A 21,291-nucleotide genomic window follows, 5' to 3' on the forward strand; every position below is an offset into this window, starting at 1 on the left:
ACTCCAGAAAATTACACAACCAGTTTGGACACTTTTAGAAGACAGTTAGAAAGGGTTAATAATCAATTTGATTTGTTACTTACGTTTATTTCTGTAAAGAAAGAGAGGGAAAGTTTGCCATTACTGTTTTTTACCTTGTTGACAGTGGTGCATTACATTTAATGTGTGCAAAAGAAAATCTTTTATGAGTTTCCGATATTTCATATTCTGCAATACTATTTGTAAGTTGAGTTACACATTTTTAAGCTGTGTTATGTATTTTGTAGTAGTGCTTCACTCTTTGTAGTGATATTTTTTGATTTGAAGAGCATTGTTTTCAAACTTTTGAAATTATTAGAGAAGTGTGATGTTTGAAATATGTGACGAAATGTACAGAGATGTATTGTACTTTGTTTTAGTGTACTGAAATGATGATTGAAATAGTTTGTGCATAGTAATATGTGTACATTGGTAGATGGATGAGTGATCATGGTAGTTTGTATGAGTCGTTGGAAAGGTACAGTTGAAGTATGCTGCATAGTTTTAGGTGTCTCTTTTAAATTGTAAGTGCAGCATGTCAGGTTGTAAGGTCTGCATAGACTTGTGACTGAGGTATGTGTGTTCTTGCTCATGTATTTTCATACATGTTATGCATCTGAAGATGCTAGTTGTATAAAACACAGGTATCTGTCTATTTGCATGTTTCTGTGACATATGATGCCACTAGGAAAAGGTTTAGACACATACATGCATGCTTTCAGGAATATGGTGGGACTTACAACAGGGATATGCAAAGGGTTACTGCTAACCCTGGGCGTAGTTTGCGAAGTAGCACTTCGCGAAGCTACGCAAAGTGCACTTCGCACTACGCGAGCTACGCGTAGCACTTCGCGAACTGCGTAGTACCTTGTTCGCACTGTGTGATGTCGTTTTAAATGATTGCACAGTGCGGACAAGCAACCGGCACTGTGCAATCATTGAAAATGGCATCTTGCACAGTGCGAGCTGTAGTTTTCTGCTGCTGAAGTAGATTTTTACTCGAGCGGCAGCTTTCTCAACGCGAACTGGTAGTTTCTCATCGCGAGCGGTCGCGAGCATACGCAATGAGAAACCTGACCTCCTCGCGTTGGGAATCTCGCCGGGAGGTTTATTTTCCATGCTCGCGATCGCCAACTTGATGTTGCTGATCGCGAACAAGGAAAAAGTCTCGCCGGGATGTCATTTTGCTTGCTCGCAGTCGCCAACTTGACGTTGAGGACCGCGAGCAAGCAAATAATGACCGCAGCACTACGCAACACTATGCTACGCTTGTTCGCACTGTGCTACATGCAATTCGCGTAGTGCGAAGTAGCGCGAACTTCGCAAACTACGCGAGCGTAGCGTAGTGCTTTGCCCAGGCTTAGTTACTGCTTTATATTTGGCTAGGCCCAACACCTTGAGTACTTGCAGAAAAGTGAAGCTGAAGTACAAAAGTGAGGTTTAAGACATGTTAGCAGAGGGATTAGTCATTAGGCTACTTTGTATCAGTCTGTGGAAAGGAATACTTGAAATACACTGCAACATTTTAGGCTCCCGCTTGAAATGGGAAGTGCATTCTGTGAAGTTTTAAGGGCTGCATGGTCTTGTGACTGAGGTATGCCTGTACTTGCACATGTATTCGCATATGTGTTATGCATTTGAAGATGCTAAATGTATAAAACACAGAAATACATCTATTTTATTCTTCTTTTATATATGATGCCACTAGCAAAAGGTACAGGCACATGCATGCATTCTTTCAGGAATATTGTGAGACTTACAACAGAGATATGCAAAGAGTTGCTGCTTTATATTTGGGTAGGCCCAACATCCTGAGTAGTAGTAGAATGGTGAAGCTGCAGCACAAAAGTGTGGTTGAAGACATGTTGGTGGAGAGATTAGTTTTTAGGCTACTTTGTATGAGTCTGTGGAAAGGCACATTCGAAATATGCCGCATAAGTTCACATGTCTGCTTGAAATGGGGAGTGCAGTTTGTGAAGTTTTAAGGTGTGCATAGTTCTGTGACTGAGGTATGTCTTTACGTCCACATGTATTTTTATTTGGGTTATGCATCTGAAGATGCTAGACATATTAAATACAGGTATACATCTATTTTTATGTTTCTTTTTACAGATGATGCACTAGGAAAAGTTGCAGACATATCCATACATGCTTTTAGGAATATAGTGAGAGTTCCAACTCATACATGTGAAGGGTTGTTGCTTTATATTTGGCTACACCCAACACCTTGTGTACTTGCAGAATAGTCCATAGAACTATTTGTATGTTTCTCTGATGAAGGATGCCAGCAGCAAAATGTAGAGATGCATGTATGCATATATTTTGGAACATAGTGAAACTTATAATAGTAATATTGCAAACAAAAATTGCTGTTTTGCATTTCTTGAGTTCTCTTGCTTCTTTCTGCACTTTTCTTGACTGTTTCTTTACCTCTGTTGCTTCTTTCGATATTTCTGTTGCATCTTTCTGCACCCGGCTTATCTCAGTTTCTTTTTTTCTGAACTTCTCTTGTACCTTTTTTTATTAGTTATGAAGAGAATAGCAATGTAATTGTAATTAATTGTTTACTACTTACTATTAATGTTGACATGTAATTAATTTAAAATACGTAATTGATGTAAGAAATGATTACAACTATTCTTTCTTATTTAGAAAATTATTTAGTTTGGATTAGAAATTGAAGATGGCAAGAAAGCATGAAATGAGAAGACATCAAAGAAAACAGAAGTACTTAAACCAAACTAAAAAGAGTGGACTACAAAAAGCCCAAAATGTTACTCAGGATAAAATCCGTTCTGGTAAGAGTACTAAACAATTTCTTAAAACAGTTGCAGAGAGATTAAAGAAAGACAATAGTAATGAAAGGAAAAATATTTTTTTTACGACAAAGCATAAGGAAACAAACACTTGTAATGGAAAAGACCATTGATTTATGGGAAAATAACACGTCACAAAAAGACAAAAACAATTTAAACAGATACAGGTACAAATGTTTCAAAATAGAGTAATTCAACATTTAATAAAAGATAGTAAAAAGTATAAAAGAAGATCAGCAGCATATAGAAGAAGCTACACATTGAAAGTGTAGTAGACACTGCTTTTGAATTGAACCAAAATAATTTCGATTAGAATTGAAGAGAATGAAACCATTGAATAAAACAATGCACTTTAGGAAGGAGAAACAAAAAGGAAAAAGACTGCTTAATAGAAGTAACTTTTGTAAAACTTTTATTGGTGAATGGAAGCACTCTTCATTTACTGAGCCTTTCTTTATTGATGATAGCTATTTTCAACAGAACACATTAGTTCATGCAATTGATTCTAGTGGCCAATGCTATGAGATGAAAGATAGTTGTCCTATTCCAAAATAAAAAGTAATAGCTGAACAAGTTCAAGGGAAGCATAGACAAGCTCTGGTATATAAGTGGGATTGTAGTAGTATTTGCAGTATTCAACAGGAATCTATTTACATATTATGAATTCTTTTATGAGGATATGCCAAAAAAAGTCTTAAACAGAAGATTAAGATGTTATAAGGATTAGATCCATGTAAAGTTGGAAAATATACTAACTTGCAGGGTCATTCTCTGGCTTGTCTTTCAAGAAAAATGTGTCAAAGTACTTTTCGTCATTTAAGAATGTTAGCAGTGCACCACTCAGAAATGCAGAAGTTAGTAAGAAGACTCTACTATGTAAAAAATCTTGCATTATTTTTAGGTGAAATAAACAGCTCTTTTGCACGGTTCAGTATCAGATGTACAAAAAGTTTGTGATATACAGTTTTGTTTTTTTGGTTCATAAGAGGAGTGTAGAGAAAGTGAGAGCTTGGTAAGTGTAGGTGTTGAAGAACAGGTGAACGAGATTAGTATTAATGAGTTTGCAGAAGAATTTACAAAGTTTAAGACAGTTTCATCTGATAAACCAAACTATGTTTGTATTTTTTGTTGACGTACTAACTATACAAGTCAAAATAAGAACGTTGATTTATATTTAAAAAGTGAAAAGGAAAAAAATGATAAGTGGCAGCAATTTGGTGCTTATATGTTGGTAGAAGGTTAGTTTTAGTTGGCTACTGATCAACGTATTTGTAAATATTGTTACAACAAATTAGAAGAGAACAAAATTCCAGCTAGAGCAGTGCATACCAACTTAGAGTTGGTAACTATTCCTCCGGAACTGGCAGATTTGAATGCATATGAGTCCATTCTTATTCAATCTGTGCACCCATTTCAGGCTATAGTCCGATACAGGTAAGCTGCCCCCAGCAGATGTACAAAGAGGTCTGAAAGGAACAGTTGTGTACTTACCTGTAGATTTTAAGAAAAATATTGAAACTGTTGGTGTAGAAAGGGAGTAAATGAGCCAGTAGTTATTCTTTTTAATGGTGTACCAGCAAAGAGTCTAAAAATATGGCAAGAGTTTGTAGATGTTAATAAACTTCAAAAGGCTACATTATATCTGGTACAGCATAATATTTATTTTTAGTATGTAAATGTTGATGAACAGATAATATGCTAACAAGATGAAACATACATTTCAAGTGGCCAAATAGAAAAAGTGGACAAGTCTAGGAGTGAATAGATTTATGAACATTATACTATACTTCCTCTACATTCAAAAGAAGGGATAGGAAACAGTATGAAGGAAGGAAGAAAACGGAACTCCCATCAGTGTATGGGAAAAGGTTTAGAAGCTCGTTGTTTTCCACAGCTATTCCCCACTGGAGAAGGTGGAAGATTTGATGAGCAAGCTCTACAGATTTCAGCGTCAGAATACTGCTTGACAAGATCGTACTCTGAAGATCCAAGATTTCGACAGTGCATTCCATATATATTTCATCTTCTGATTGAAAGTGATTTGTCTGCACTTTCATATGCAGTGAACCAAATATTAAAAACAGGAGTTCATCTTCCACATGTTTCTGCAAAGGAATTAATGGACAAAGTTCAACAAAAGGAAGGAACATTTAGAATTTCAGTTAATTAATTTGATGTTGTGTCAATGTGGTACCAATGAGTATTGATATCGTCGTCCTGGAGAACTTAATTGTATGTGAAGATCTTAGGTACTCTTACATGGTTTGTAACACTGAAAATGCATAGGACGATTTACTTGAATTTCTATGAGAAGCAAATTCAAATGTTAACATTTTTAAATTGAAGACAGATGGAGAACTGTGTTCATTGAATTCTGTAAATGTGTACAGATATTTTAATCATAGGTTTCAAGGTATGATGTCTGCAATAAAAATAATCCACCTCTTAGAAAGGTTACAGATTTTTTGGGGTGAAAGGAGTACTAAGCCAGAGGTGCTCCTCATAACACATACTATTATGGTTAAAGAATGCTCCAAAATGTGTAACTGATACTGATTAAACTGTTTTGTCTTTCATCAAACAGTATGTTACCTGTGCCATTCCAAGAGAAGGAGGAGAAAAGAGCTTGAGACAACAGGTTTTACCGTTTCAAAGTCATTGATGTGGAAAATACTGTAGACGAAAATACAAGTCTAAAGGGACATTTTATATAAAATGTTGTTTTGGAATCCCACGTCCAGGAATTTCTAAAGGAAGAGTAAATAGTTTTTGTCAGCAGAAAGGCAAACAATAACTCAGAAATATCTGAAGAATACATACAACTTGCAAAGAACAGAAGATTCAAAGTATATTATTAACTACAATCCAGTTCTTTTGAAAATGTGGAATGCAAACATGGATATTCAATATGTTGCAGATAATTCAATTGCTGTTGCTCGCTATGTTACATCATATATATACAAATATAAAAAGACAGAGATGAAAGAAATGTGGGAAGAAATTTCACAAGAGAAGAGTCTTAGCAAGAAATTGTACAGTTTTAGCTTGAAAATGCTTTCCCATCGAGAGATTGGATCCTGTGAATGTTTGGATCGCTTGATCTCTGCCAGTTTATATTCAAAGTCAAGAGGAATCATTTGAGTACGTTTAGGTCTTGCCTCCACATGAAATAGAGTATTGAAAACATTACAAAAAATCGAATACTTAGCACCGAATGAACCAGAAAGTACAGATATTGTTAGAACTAATATGTTGGATACACACTACCCCAAAAGGAGTCCACATCTCAAAAACCAATGTCTGTATGAAATACTTCAACATAACAGCTTTAAAAGAAAAGTTGCAGAAAATATAAAAGAAGAACAATATGCAGGAATTGGATGTGATGGATGTTAACATGCAAAATGAAATCCTATTAACCACAAAAAACTCAGTTGTGAAAGTCCAGATAAGAGGGAATATTTCTATTGAACACTACTGCAACTGTTCAAGGCTTGGCGTAGTGAAACGGAATTACTTGGAGATTTCGACTGCTATGAAGGTTCTTTTAATGCAAGTAAAGACAATATTCAGTGCACAATTCTCCCTATATATCTACAAATGTTAAATGATGAGATTGAACAAGAAAGTACTATTGCAGTTGAAATAGCTAGAGAAAGTTCTCAAGATAGTCAAAGTTCTGGTCCACTAAGTCAAGCTCCACTGGAACAAACAATATTCGAAAATGAAGCAGCAATAGCCATGAATGAGGTAGAAACATCAATGCAATCAGCTCAACAGGATATTATTCAGTTGGAAAAGTTAGAAGAACAAATAAATATTGAATAGAAATAAATATATCTACAAATGAAAGACCACATACAACACGGTTTGCTACATGAAAAAAAGAATACCAACTTTCATCATTTAAACCTATTCTAATGTGCATCAGCGGTCAAGCTGGAACAGGATAAAGTTTCTTAATTAAAGTTTTGACCAGTTATCTACACAAAACAACAGAATCACCTGTATCTTGTGTTGTAACAGCTCCAACAGGATTAGCAGCACACAATATTAAAGGGATTACTTATGATACCAGTTGAACATGATAATATATTGGAATATCAGAAGCTATCTGGAGAAGCTTGTTATGAAGTCTCAAGTGTACTGAAGAAAGTGAAACTTTTAATCATTGATGAGGTGAGCATGGTTTCAAACTATATGATTGACTTTGTACATTTAAGAATGCAACAGATTTTAAAAACAAATTACAATGTTCTGTTTGGAGGAAAACAGTTAATTGTGTTCAGAGAACTACTACTACTTACTGCTGTAAAAGGACAGCCTGTTTTTAAAACACTTGTCCATAAAGACACTAGGAAATCTTTGGTAAGCTTTTGAAATGTGAGGTTACATCTTGAATAAAAAGAACTTGTTCAGAATTTTCGACAAGCAAGTGATGAAGATTATAGAAATATTCTTCAAGACATAAGAATTGGTGTTTTAACGATACATGGTAAACAAACTTTAGAAAGTCGGCTACTAAGGAACTTGTTTACAACTGGAAACACAGCGGCTCAAGTAATGAACAATAAGCTTGGAGGAAAGAAGTCTATAGTTTGCCTAATGCCTACACTGCAGGGATATTCTACATTTAATCAAGCACTTTTGAAATTGGAAAAACAACAAATAGTGGATATTGAAATTATTGATAAAATTGAACACCAGGGAGTGATTATTCTTCTTACAGAGAAACTGCAGGCTAAATTGCCTTATTTGGTAAAGTCTATATCTAAAACTGAAGGCTTAGAATTTTTTTTACATGTATTTATAAACTGTCGGGTCATTTTACAGCATAATTTGAATGCAGAAGAAGATTTTGTAAATGGAGAAAAGTTGTTGACTTTGTAAAATTTCACAACAGAGATGAAATAGAATTTTTGATTATCAAATTTGATCAAAGAGGTAAGACAGATTGGGGATTGTGTTGTACGTTTTTTGCTTGTAAAAGAGTTGTATGTTCACATGAAACAGTTTCAATTGTCTTTAGCATATGCAGTAACTATTCATAAATCTCAAGGTTTAAGTATAGACAGTGCTTTGGTAAATATTGGAAATACAGTGTTCAAAGAGGGAATGGCATACGTTGCATTGTCTCGAGTAAGAACATTGTCTGGTTTGGATTTGATAGATTTTGATGAGAAAAAGGTTAGTGCTGATGCAAATTGTGTAAGAGAGTATAATTGTTTAAGAAGACTTTATACCCCTGATTTAGGTGAATATCACATATATGAGAAACGTGTAATGTGTCCAAAACAGAAATATGTCAAAGATGGAATTGAGGTTCAAAAAAAAGAAAACAAATGAAGAGAAATTTGAAGGTGTAAAGAATAAAATAGAAACTGTTGATGACATTGTTCCAGTTGGAAAATAGTTCAGGTATCAACTGTTATGCTAATGTGATTCTGAATGTTTGCTTTTACCTACAAGATCTTCATCATGAAATCATGAAAGAACATGAAAAGAGATTTTGTTCTTTACTACACCATGTATTTCAACAGTTGGTAACTGATAGAAGTAAAAAGCATACTTTTTCTGGTGTTCGGGATCTTTTGAATACATGTACTGGTTCTTTGATATTTACTCTCAATATACAACAAGATGCACATACATTTCTAATGCTTACGCTTGGAGTATTAGAAGATGAAGGAATACATACTGAAAATGTTACGGACTAAGTTATGGATGGGATCATAAATGTGAAGAGTGTTCATTTACTTCTACCTCTGAAAGACATGAGCTGTTTGCATTGTAGATCAGAAATGTTGTCTACATTAAATATAGAAAGATTTGGAAAAAATCTGATTTTAATGCTACAATGTAGTAGAGCAGATAGAAGAAAATTGCAAACAAAGATTTCAAATTTTAAAGTAAGTCAAATATCTATTTCAGGAAGAACTTTTACAGCAGTGGCTATTCTTTTCCATGATGGACCTACTACAACATCTGGACTCTATACTGTTTATTTAAAGCTTAATAAAGGATGGACACATTGCAATGATGTATTATAAACAATCTAGGGCAACTTCAAAACAATGAAATTCTCAGAACATATCAGAATAAAAAGTAGTGACACTAGTGTATAGAAAAATACAAAAGCAATTTATTCAAAATTCATAATTATTGTTATTCATGTAAAAACATGATAAATCTAGTCCTACAGAGACCAAAATATGTACAACATCCTAACTACACACATACATCACACTTTCATGCTACACTCCATTATTCATATCAATATATGTGGTCTATTTGAAAATAGTGCGAATCACAATGAGATCAAAATTGATATAGCAAAACATTGCAATGAACATATGATTATTGGGATGGTTTCCAGATTATCTCTACGCACGTTTCGGCAGAACACTGCCTTCCTCAAGAGTTCCAGCACCAAATGTTGTGCTCACAATGTTAGAAATTTCAGCAGAGGAAAATGAAGAATAAGTAATATGGTATTTTCCAGATTCAAACCCAATGGTGTGGTGAATGATGGATACCTAAACACGATATGGAGCCAGCAATTTCCAATTTGCGTATTAACTTCTCACGTGAGGTTGAAATATATATTGTCTGCTTCATATATTGGCAGAACTGAGGTGAGAGATCTTCTCTTATAACCTCTAAAACTTTAAACTGGTAGCTGATGACCAAGGCAGGATGGACGAGCTGCCAATCCACTAAATCCAGCAGCTTATGCTGAATGCGTTCCGTGCAGACGAATCATACAGACAGCTCTTACGTTGGAGAAAGTCACACAGACTAGGACGCCAAGATTTACAGACCCTGCAATGATGCCCACTTGGAATTCAAACCTAGATTGCTGTATGAATGAGCAAATCCATATTTGTTATTTTTGAAGCCAAAGTTTTGAGTACATCATTCGGCCTATTGAGAAGATGTGAACAGAAAGTAGACAGGAGTGGAAACTACTAGTATTTATAATTAGTGTTTGGAATACTATTTATTCTAATTGATATTGCATTTCAAAAGTTGTGTTTAAAAGGAAATACTTTATATATTTGTTGTCTATATTGTACCAGATACAAATGAGAGTTCACATTTTGGCAAATGTATTCGAAATAAATAATAGAGTTAATGTTGATGAAGTAAGTAATTTAAAAAGGAAAACACATAGTTACACATATTGAAAATAATGCTCTATGCTGATTTGTTTTTTATCTACAATCAATTTGAATGTTTATTTCCCCGCTGATCAATGATGTTACTACATTGAAATCACTGTGTATGGTGAAGTTAAGTGAAGTCTGAGAACAGCAAAAAAGGGAATCTGAAAATGTTACGTAATTCCAAATTTATTTTGACTTCTGAAAAATATATTATAATTTCTGTAATATATTATCACTAAACAGTTTTTCTTTTTCTTCTTTATAGTAGGTACTGTTGAAATTTGAAAGGAGTTTTAATGCTGTTTAGGAGAATACTACTCTAAAATAGTTCTACTGAATACTGTATCTAAATTACTGTAAAAGTAAGAATACATGATATAATACGCATGATAATCTGAAGCATAAGTCTTGCACTAATAGGATAACCCAGGAATTACTCTTGTATTCTTTCTTTGACACAGGCACTACCCATGCACTTATCTAATCACCCAGGCACTTCCCCTGCACTCATGCAATTGCCCAGGCACTCTCCATGCACTCATACAATCACTCAGGCACTACTCTTGCACTCATGAAATCACTTAGGCACTACCCATGCCCTCATGCATTTTCTCAAACACTACCCATGCACTAATCCAATGACCCAGGCATTACTCTTTCAGTCATCCTTCAGGTGCTATCCATGGACTGATTTAAGCACCTAGACATTAGTGTAGCACTCATGAAGTAACTCAGGCACTACCCATGCACTCATCCACTCACGCAAGCTGTAAACCTGCATTTATGCAACCATCCAAGCACTGCCCATGCACTCATGCAACCAATCAGGCAGTGCTTTTGTATTCAACCGTTCACTCAGGCACTACCCATATACTCATCCATTCAATCAGGCACTAATCAGGCACTACCCATGCACTCATCCAATGAACCAGAAATTACCCTTGCACCCATCCTTCCACTCAAGCACTACCCATACACTCATCAAATCACCCAGGCACTACCCCTGCACTCATGCAATCACTCAGGTACTACCATTGCAGTCATGCAATCACTTAGGTATACTCTTACACTCAACCATTCACTCAGGCACTACCCATGCACTAATCCATTCCCTCATGGACTACCTGTGGACTCATCTAATGAACCAGGCATCAGCTTTGTACTCATACATAAACTCAGGTACTACTCATGTACATATACAATCACTCAGGCACTACTCATGCACTCATGTAATCATCTAGGTACTATTGCTGCACTTATTCAATTACTCTGGCACTACTCTTGCACTCAACCATTCACTAAGGCACTATCTATGCACTCATCCATTCACTCAGATACTACCCATGGACTCATTCAATGACCGAAGTAGTAACCCTGCACTTATGCAATCATCCAGGCACTGCCCATGCACTCATGCAATCAATCAGGGAGTACTTTTACACTCAACCATTCACTCAGACACTCCCCATACACTCATCCATTCAATCAGGCACTACCTATGCACTCATTGTGTAAAGTACTGTAGTATATGTGGATATATGTGCTTTGGGCTTTATGGAAAAGACACTCAGCTGCGGCATGCTTGGCCTGTAGCTCAGAGAATTCCTGCTTTGCTTTAATGCTGCATGCTAGCTGCAGGTTATTTGTGCTTCCTCAGCACTGGTACTTTCTCATGTTACTTGCCTCCTTTATCCTCCGGTGTGATCTATGTATATGGATATGTATATAATGTATACAGCTATATATACATGTATATGTATATATATATATTCACTTAAAAAACCATAGGTTTCACACATGTTATAGTTAGCTGGACATTTCCCTCGTAAAAAAACGATTAAATTCCCCCGTTATAGTTAGTGCAGGCAACTATAACTCACGCGACCGCAATCCTCTGCTGATGACGTCAGATATTACATCACTGTATTTAGACACCTATTTAACCATGTCTTCTTCCATTAATCTTTAGCTATACATATATTGCAAATATTTATTTTTCAGAAAGACACATATGTCATCAGTGATGTAATATCTGACGTCATCAGCAGAGGATTGCGGTCGCGTGAGTTATAGTTGCCTGCACTAACTGTAACGGGGGAATTTCATTGTTTTTTTACGAGGGAAATGTCCAGCTAACTATAACGTGTGAAACCTATGGTTTTTTAAGTGAATTTGCAAGGTGTTTTAAATGCTAATTCGTAACTATAACGTGTGTGAAACCTATGGTTTTTTCAGTGAATTTGTACGGTTTTTTAAATGCTAAGTTATGTATTCATTGATATTTTTTTTTTCAGGTTTTTCACCGTGCGCGCACCGTCCGCGCACCGTGCGCGTTCGGTGCGCGGCTCACAAATCTGGGCACGTACGGTGCGCGCTCCTCAAGAATTTTCGTAAAAATAAAAATTCTTTTTTTCACCCTGGGGGGTCCCTCAGTGACCCCCTGACAAAGGCTAGGGGGTCAGGAACTGTCCACCCTGCCCCCTTTTCACGTTCTCCACCTTTGTTTTTCACTGCCTCAGACTGCGAGAGACAAAATGGCGGCCGACACTTCCTGATTTCGACCGATTCGAATGTTTACTGACATCTAACAACCAATCAGAATTGCGCTCGCGCACGTCACCGTGCGCGCACCGTGAGCGTACGGTGCGCGCCTATAGATATAGCTGTACTTTTAACTGCAATTTTCTTAGGAACTACTGAACAGATTGACTCCAGATATCCAAAAGGCACATCCCTGACCTGAGGACTACCTCTCTGCCAAATTTCAAGTAATTCTGTTCAGCCGTTCGGGCTGTACCTTGGACTAAAGGTCCCTATGGAAAAATGCATGGGGAAAACGCGTTTTGGGACCCCCCTTTTTTCTCAGCCCCCGCTTGACGAATCACCCCGAGACTTTCAGGGTAGGAGCGGAGCGGAGCGCCTCACCTATTTTGAAAATTTCACAAGGATTCGTCAACCGTCGCCAAAGTTATTCAAAATAGAATTTTCAGATTTCCTATGGAAACACGGTCCTAACTATAACTATCTATATATATATACAACCACAATCCTTAAATGAGAAGTTGCGTAAAACACAACCAGGAACGGACCACCACGCAGGTAAAAGTCTTTCAAAGGGCAGGTTTATTTTCCCTTACAGCAACATGAATATATATATATATATATATATATATATATATATATATATATATATATATATATATATTACCTACTGGCGGTCGCCAGTAGGTAGTTATAGTTAGGACCACATCTATTTTGAATAACTTTGGCGCCGGTTGACGAATCCTTGCGAATTTTTCAAAATAGGTGGGGCGCTACGCTCCGCTCCTACCCTGAAAGTCTCGGGGGGATTCGTCAAGCGGGGTCTGAGATAAAAGGGGGGTCCCAAAACGCGTTTTTCCCATGCATTTTTCCATAGGACCTTTAGACACAGCTACAGCCCGAACGGCTGAACAGAATTACTTGAAATTTGGCAGAGAGGTAGTCCTCAGGTCAAGGAAGTGCCTTTTGTAGGTTTGGTGTAAATCTGTTCAGGAGATTCTGAGAAAATAGCCTTTAAATCAATATATATATCTGAGCCAGCTTACGGTGCGCTTACGGTGCGCTTACCGTACGCGTACGGTGGCGTGCGCGAGCGCGATTCTGATTGGCCCTTAGATCTTAGTAAACATTCGAATCGGTCGAAACCAGGAAGCGGCGGCCGCCATTTTCTCTCTCGCACTCTGACAGGGGGTTGAAAAAACAAGTGTAAAAACATGTAAAGGGGCTGTTTACACAGCTTCCAAGCACCTAGCCATGTCGAGGGAGTCCCCAACGATCCCCCAAGTGAAAAAAGGCAATTTTAATTTTTTCGATAATTTCGCCGATTACGTTTACCTTTCTCGTACGGTAAGAAAAAAAAAAAAAAAAAAAAATCCACATTCTCCCCGCCCCGTGTGCAAAAGGTGCCTGAAGGGCACCTTTTGTGCATTGCTTATTTGTGCTAAACAAAACATATATTTTACCTGTCACAACGATGCTCATCATATGTCCTCCATGTGCGCACGGTGCGCGAAGCGCATCGTGCGTTCATGGCCCATCTAGCGTAACGTGGGCACGCAGTGCGCGAAGCGCACCGCGTGCTCACTGTGCGCGCACGGTGCGCAAAGCGCACCGTGCGCGCACGGAACGAACTGCGTTAAGTGGGCGCGCACGCCACAAATGGCGTAAAGTAACTTAGCATTTAAAAACCGTACAAATTCACTGAAAAAACCATAGGTTTCACACACGTTATAGTTAGGAATTAGCATTTAAAAAACCTTGCAAATTCACTGAAAAAACCATAGGTTTCACACATGTTATAGTTAGCTGGACATTTTACTGATAAAAAACCAATGAAATTCCCCCGTTATAGTTACTGCAGGCAACTATAACTCACGCGACCGTAATCCTCTGCTGATGACATATGTGTCTTTATGAAAAAAAAATATTTGTAATATATGTATAGCTAAAATTTAATGGAAGAAGACATGGGCAAATAAGTGTCTAAATACAGTACTAGCATCAGCAGAGGATTACGGTCGCGTGAGTTATACTTGGGTACTGAGTCTATAATAAAATAACTCAAGCAGCTAAGGTTGTTATTATGGCAAGCTTTAAAATGCCTCGCTACCGGGTAAGCTGGATCAGAATTAACTATAGCCCTTAGGTGCTGCAAAATTCTATTGTACGCTTGCAGTTTAGTGCTCCCTACATATTTCAATTCACATGTGCATTGTAATACATACACCACATGGTCAGTGCGACATGTATAGTGTCCTTTCAGGCCTCTAGGTATATCACTGAAAGGTGTGGTGTATTGATTGGTATTTACTCCAAACTTGCATGCTCTGCAAGAGGAACATTTAAAAAATCCTTTTGAGGGGGTTAACCAAGTATTACTAGCTGATATTTCCGGACTACTGGATACTAGTTCATCCCTCATTGAAAATGCTCGTCTCTGTGTAATAGTAGGTTTCTTAGGAAGCACTGCTTTAAGGGTTAGATCCGTTAGAACAATGGGCCACTCATTACAGATTATGTTCTTAATTTTTTTAGCCTGTCTGCTATAAGTAGTGATTAGTCTCATTTCGTTCTTCGTTGTGTCATTACTAAGGATAGTATTGGTGGGCGCTTGAATTTCCTGATCAATTGTATTCTTAGATACTAATAGATCATTTCTATTTTTGAGGTTCGCTTTTTTCATTGCGCTGTTTAATTTCCTTTCCTCATAACCTCGCGCCAATAGTCTATTTTTGGCATCCATCTGATGTTTATCGCGCGCTGCTATAGTGCTACATGCTCTATGGATACGCAAAAATTCTCCATATAGTATGCTATTTATCGTGTGTTGCGGATGGAAACTCTCTGCATGCAACACTGTATTCCCTGATGTACTTTTGCGAAATAGACTAGTCTCCAAATTCCCTTCTTTCAGATTTACCGTTACATCAAGGAAGTTTACACTACTGGTACTCACTTCAGCAGTGAACTCCAGATTCAATTCATTATCATTAATGTTATTGACGAAACCTAATGCTTCTTGTTCCGTTCCTTTCCAAATGACGAAAACATTGTCAATATATCGCCACCATGATAATATATTGGTGGACCACTGTTTCGCATGGCGTGCCCTGAGGACATGCCTCTCCCACCAGCCTACATGCAAACATGCATAGCTGGGAGAGAAGCATGCCCCCATAGCCACGCCCCTCAACTGTTGGAACGTCTCATTGTTGAATTGAAACATATTGTTATTTAAACAAATACGGATCATACTTAACAGCATAACATTGTGTTTATAAAATTCAATGCTTCTTTCCCCCCAAAAATACTCTACTGTTCTTAAATATATATAACCTACTGGCGGTCGCCAGTAGGTAGTTATAGTTAGGACCAAGTTTCCATAGGAAGAACATTTTTTTTTTGCTTATAACTTTGGCGTTGTTTGATGAATCTTCATCACATTTTCCAAACTAATTCTTTGTTCATATCATCTCCTATGTGGAATGTTTGGGGATGATTCATCAAGGGGGGGCAGAGAAAAAAGGGGGGTCCCAAAACATGTTTTCTCCATGTTAATTTCCATAGGAAACTTTAGACAATGCTACAGGTCGAATGGGTGAACGGAATTACCCCAAATTTGGCAGGGATAAGGGTCTTGGTCTAGAAAGCACGCTTTTGTTTATTTGGTGTAAATCCGTTCAGTAGTTTTTGGGAAATGTTGAAATTTACAGATATCGATATTTGGGAATTCTGCGATCTGATTGGCTGAGGCTTACGAGCACGGGCTTGCTGCTTATTGGTTGTGAGTGCTGCGAGCGGTTGCAACTAGGAAGTGTTGGCTGCCATTTTGTGATTCCATTGAAGCGAGTAAGGGGAAAAAAGGGCAAAAAGAGTAGGAAACAGGAGGATAGGAGCACTGTAATCTCTGTGAGGGAGTGCAAAGTGAAGTAGTCACACCTACCAGTCTGAAAGTGCAGTGTTGCTCAGTGTGACATGGTGCTGAGATGAGATGCTGCTACAGTCGGATATGAAATCTAGAGCCTAAACCGGGAGGTAATTGCTGTAGAGTGATTTGCTGTGGTGTTTGTAGGATACCTGTGGAAGTAGTGTTAGTAGGTGTTTATACCATACAGGGAGTGGAAAGCGAACTACTGAGCTCTACCGTGCATTTATACTATACCGAAAGTGGGAAGCGAAGTACTACGCCTACCGGTGTGAAGACTCGGGGATCAAACCGAGCTGATTGTTGTAAAGTGATGGGCTGTGGGCGCTGTAGCATACTGGCCACTGTAGTATAACTGTAAGTAGTAGTAGTATGCGTTTATACTACACAGGAAGTGGGAAGCAAATTACTCACCCCTACTGGTCTGAAAACTCGGGGATTAAACCTTGAGCTCATTGCTGTAAAGTGATGTGCTCTGTGTACTATTTCAATGTAAGTCATAGTACAATGTTAGTATGTAATTATACTATAATGTAAGTATGTAATGTTAGAATGTAGGGCTGTCATGAGGGGAATCTTGGGGAGTTTGTACACGGTGCTGGAGAAGAGGGATGCCTTGGTGTCTGGTCCTGTTGGTGGCTGTTTAAGCTGTCTTCTTTTCCTGCAATAAATCTACTTATCGGATCCACTGCTGTCTTCCTGTTCACTACATAAATTTGGTGATGAGCAGGAGAAGGTGAAAAGAAGGCAGCACTCACCAAAATTTTGCGCTTGCTTGCGTTGTGCTGAAGACCCGTTTTCTTGGTGAATCTGTTTCTACTCATGCCAGGGTCGTGTGCTGAAGACCCGTTTTCTTGGTGAATCTGTTTCTACTCATTCCAGGGTCATCGGCTGATCGAACTATGTGATCCTACCTCTGGTAGGATTTATATTTTTTGATTTTGGGCTTCCTCCGCCTCTTCACTACACTCTGGTTGCTGTACCACATGTGTGCAAGTAGTGTTAGTATGCGTTTATACTAATTCTGAAGTTATGCATTAAACAAAGCATCATGGTCTCATGGAGCGCCACCTCCCAGGTGCAGGTCATACAATGTCCCGGGGTGTGCAAGCATGCGACATTTATGTTTGCTATTACAGGGCATTGCTTGCATCCTGCGATAGTAAATTCTTGTTTGCCTTGTTGAAGCGAGAGGAGGAAAACCTTGTATTGTTTCAATAAAGCGGAACCGGATGGAGAAAATGGAGAAAAAAAAATGAAGCGGGGTCTCACCCGTTCATTTAAATGAGCCCACTGGTGGGTAATGTTCCGGGGCCAATCCAATTATTATATTACGGGGTCTCTGCAGCACTGGGGATCTTAATCTCACATGTAAATTAGGCGCGGGAGGGCACAGAGAAGTTTCGCAGACTAGGGGATCGACACCTCCCCGGTGTTGTTTACAAATTGTTCGGGGGGCTTCGAGGCCAACTCAAGACCGGGGATCGGCAACCTCTGGGGCTTTATTTAAATATGCAGGGTGGGCCTCGTCAGTCCTTGAACCCCCGGTGGCCCTAGGCAGTGCCTTATTGGTTCTGAAATCACACAGTACTCATGGTGTTATAAAGTGATACACTCATAGAACTCTTGCCGTTGTACAATTACCCAGGCTTCATTTATGTTATAGTCTGTTGGTTTATATATGGTAGGTGTACCGGAAATTTTTAAAAAAAATCCCTTATAACCTACTATCAACCGCCGATTTTCACAATAAACTACAGACAAGTGTTGTCAGAAAAAGAAGTTATTTATTAGTTTTTATTTAGTGTAAATGTGCTATATAAATATCTGCACATTTACACTCAGTTATTTATTGGTAAAAAAAAATAACTTTTATTAACACAACACAAATAAAAGGAAATGTAAGTTTATTTGAACAACAGTAAAACATGAAAGAAGTGGGTGGGACTCCTCCGGAAGCAGAGTACAAAACCTGCAAGACAAAAAAGAAACATAAGTATGTGTGTCATACCTAAGAGAAAAATAAAGTTAGTGAGAATGAACGGAGGAAAGTGAGAATGGGACAGAGAGCGAGTGAGTGGAAGGGAGAAGGGGAGGGAGAGTGAAAAGAACAAAGGGAAGAGGAGACAGAGCGCCGGCCTACTGCACCCAGCCCTCACTGTTCACCTCCCGTCACCGTGTGTCTCGGACGCTGGGGTCCGCGAGAAATAGTGCGGTCCAGCAAGTCCTTAAAATGAAACAGAGATATGAATGAGGCCAGAGATTACATTATTATCTATGGCAACATCGCTTGCCTGCACCTGTGCACCCAGGCTGCTGCACCCCAGCCCCTTTCTCCGCTCTGTGCTCAATTGCAGCTCCTGCGCGCCGAGGCTTGACTGCCACAACTGGTGTGTCAAAGGACTTGCCGGTGCGAGCTCCAACTCCGGGGTGCTGCTATCAGGGTGGCCCAGCAGGTCTCTGGTCGGGGATGGTGTCTTGATACCACAGTGGAAGGTGTCAGAATGCCCAGGGCATCATCACAGGGTTAGCACCCGCTCCGCCCATTTGGGCTCCACTAACCCAGTGTCTGAAAAGGGAGAAAAAATATCATGTTGGAAACGTCTTGAGGTAAATGAAGGTTTCCTTCAACGTTAATAGAGAACACCAGTTGAGTGCATCCTTCCTTCTTGAAGTACGATCTTCGAACTGTTAGTGGCAATCATGGTTCAAAGAGGAGTTGGAGAGCACAAGAATACACAAGGTTAAATAATAATATGATATGCCAACGTTCACATACAAAGAAACAGAGCGCATGGTAGAAGCATAATGTGCAGGTGTAATGCAGTGGTGCAAGCCTTTGTGCATGTACACTTAGTAATCAGCTCACTACAGTGCCCCAAAAGCCGACGCCACGTGTCTGTAGGGCAGCGCTGCCCGCTGGCTCAGGCCTACAGTACGGTCCAGCAGGTCCTTAAAATGAGACAGAGATGTGTCTGAATGAGGTCAGAGATCACATCGGTATGCACAGTAACATCGGTTGTTCGCACCTTTGCACACAGGCTGATGCACCCCACCCCTCCCGCAGCACTGCGCTCAACATGTGTCTGTAGGGCAGCGCTGCCCGCTGGCTCAGGCCTACAGTACGGTCCAGCAGGTCCTTAATATGAGACAGACATGTGACTGAATGAGGTCAGAGAACACATTATTAAGCAGGGCTATATCGCTTGTTTGTTCCCGCGCACCCAGGCTGATGCACCCTACCCCTCCCACAGCATCGCGCTCAATTGCAGGCCCCGTGCACCCAGGCCCCACTGCTCACCTGCTGTCATTGTTGTGTGTCCAAACACGACAGGCAGTAGTGTTCACAATTCAGGTGCAGTGTTGATTGCGACGATGGTGTACGCCTTATAGATCCCTTTTTTTATTGCACATTGTGATATGCGAGGTGGATGCAGTGATATCACCTGAGGCAGTGTAGAAGAACTGGGACATGTGGCGTCGTTGTTATCCTATTTATACGTATGCAAAGTGGGCTGGGCTTGCATACGCCAGGCGAGCGTAGGGGTGTGAATAATAGTTCTGGGGACCTGGGCGTTGTTCAGTTCCTGCCTGGCCAGGAAGTTTACTTATGTGTGTTTCTGTTGCAGTTTTGACGTCGCAGAATGCGGAATTTACATTAATGAAACATGTACCGGAGGGCGGCAACTAACGCTAATGAGATGCTGTTTGAAAACATTGAATAGCCAACATCACATGTCGTTGTCAAGGTTGTGGATATGCGCAGACACTCATGTCAATGGTGTGCGGTATTATTGAAAGTGTTGCTATTGCAAATCGCACACATGTGAATGTGCTCGGATGGAGGGAGTATCAGCAGTGAGGCTACGTCATAAATAGTGATAATGTTCATTATAGTCAAGCAATGTATGCCAAACGTGAGTCTGAAAGTCTCACATATCACACACTACTATACTTGTAAAGCTTGACAACAGAGAATACAGCAATACAAATGTACACATTACTGTTTACTGTTTGTCACATGTGATCTAGGATGTGCACTCTGCCCATGGCTGATGATACCCCTTCGGGCCAGCAATGCCCAGGCCAAAACGCAGCACAATAATGTGCACACACACACACCAGGGGCATTGTGTAACACACATTTGATTTTTGAGGTAACGTTTGAGATGCATGACCATCACACGTGAAAGGCTAATATACAGACCATGAATATTGATCAAGATGATCGTTGCATGTTGTGTGTAGTAGAAGATATGTGTACACAGCAAAAATACTTTTCAATAAAGCTCTCTAAGCAGAAGGGGTGTGTCTCATCAAACGCTGTAGAGAGAATGACTAAAATGGGTGGGGTCCTCCAACTCTTACAATGGGAAATGCTTTTTTTAAAGGTCACATGGCAATCGCGCATCGAGGGTGCAAGGAGGCTGCACCCGACAAAATTTTGAGAAAAAATATTTATCATAATATAAGTTTATTAAAGTTAGAAATATATAAATGTTTAAAATATTTAGATTATCGCTTGCTCTCATATTCAGTTTAAAGTTATTTAGATATAGTTTTGAGACATTAAAAAAAAACGAGGCAATGGCATACCCGGCGCGACACCATACGTCTATGACGTAACACAGGGCCTAGCAGCGTGCACTCGTCGCATACGCAACGCGTACCCGTCGGATACCTATGTAGCAGCTGGCGCGAACTCATACGTATATGATGTTGCGCGGGACGCGGTGCCACAAATCCGTCAGATACGAAATGCGCATCCTTTACGAGTTTAGCAATATGGCGGATAGGATTCGCGTGGTGATGGAGCTTGGTACAC

Source organism: Triturus cristatus, chromosome 9 (genome assembly GCF_964204655.1).
Source record: "Triturus cristatus chromosome 9, aTriCri1.1, whole genome shotgun sequence".
Taxonomy (NCBI): Eukaryota; Metazoa; Chordata; class Amphibia; order Caudata; family Salamandridae; genus Triturus; species Triturus cristatus.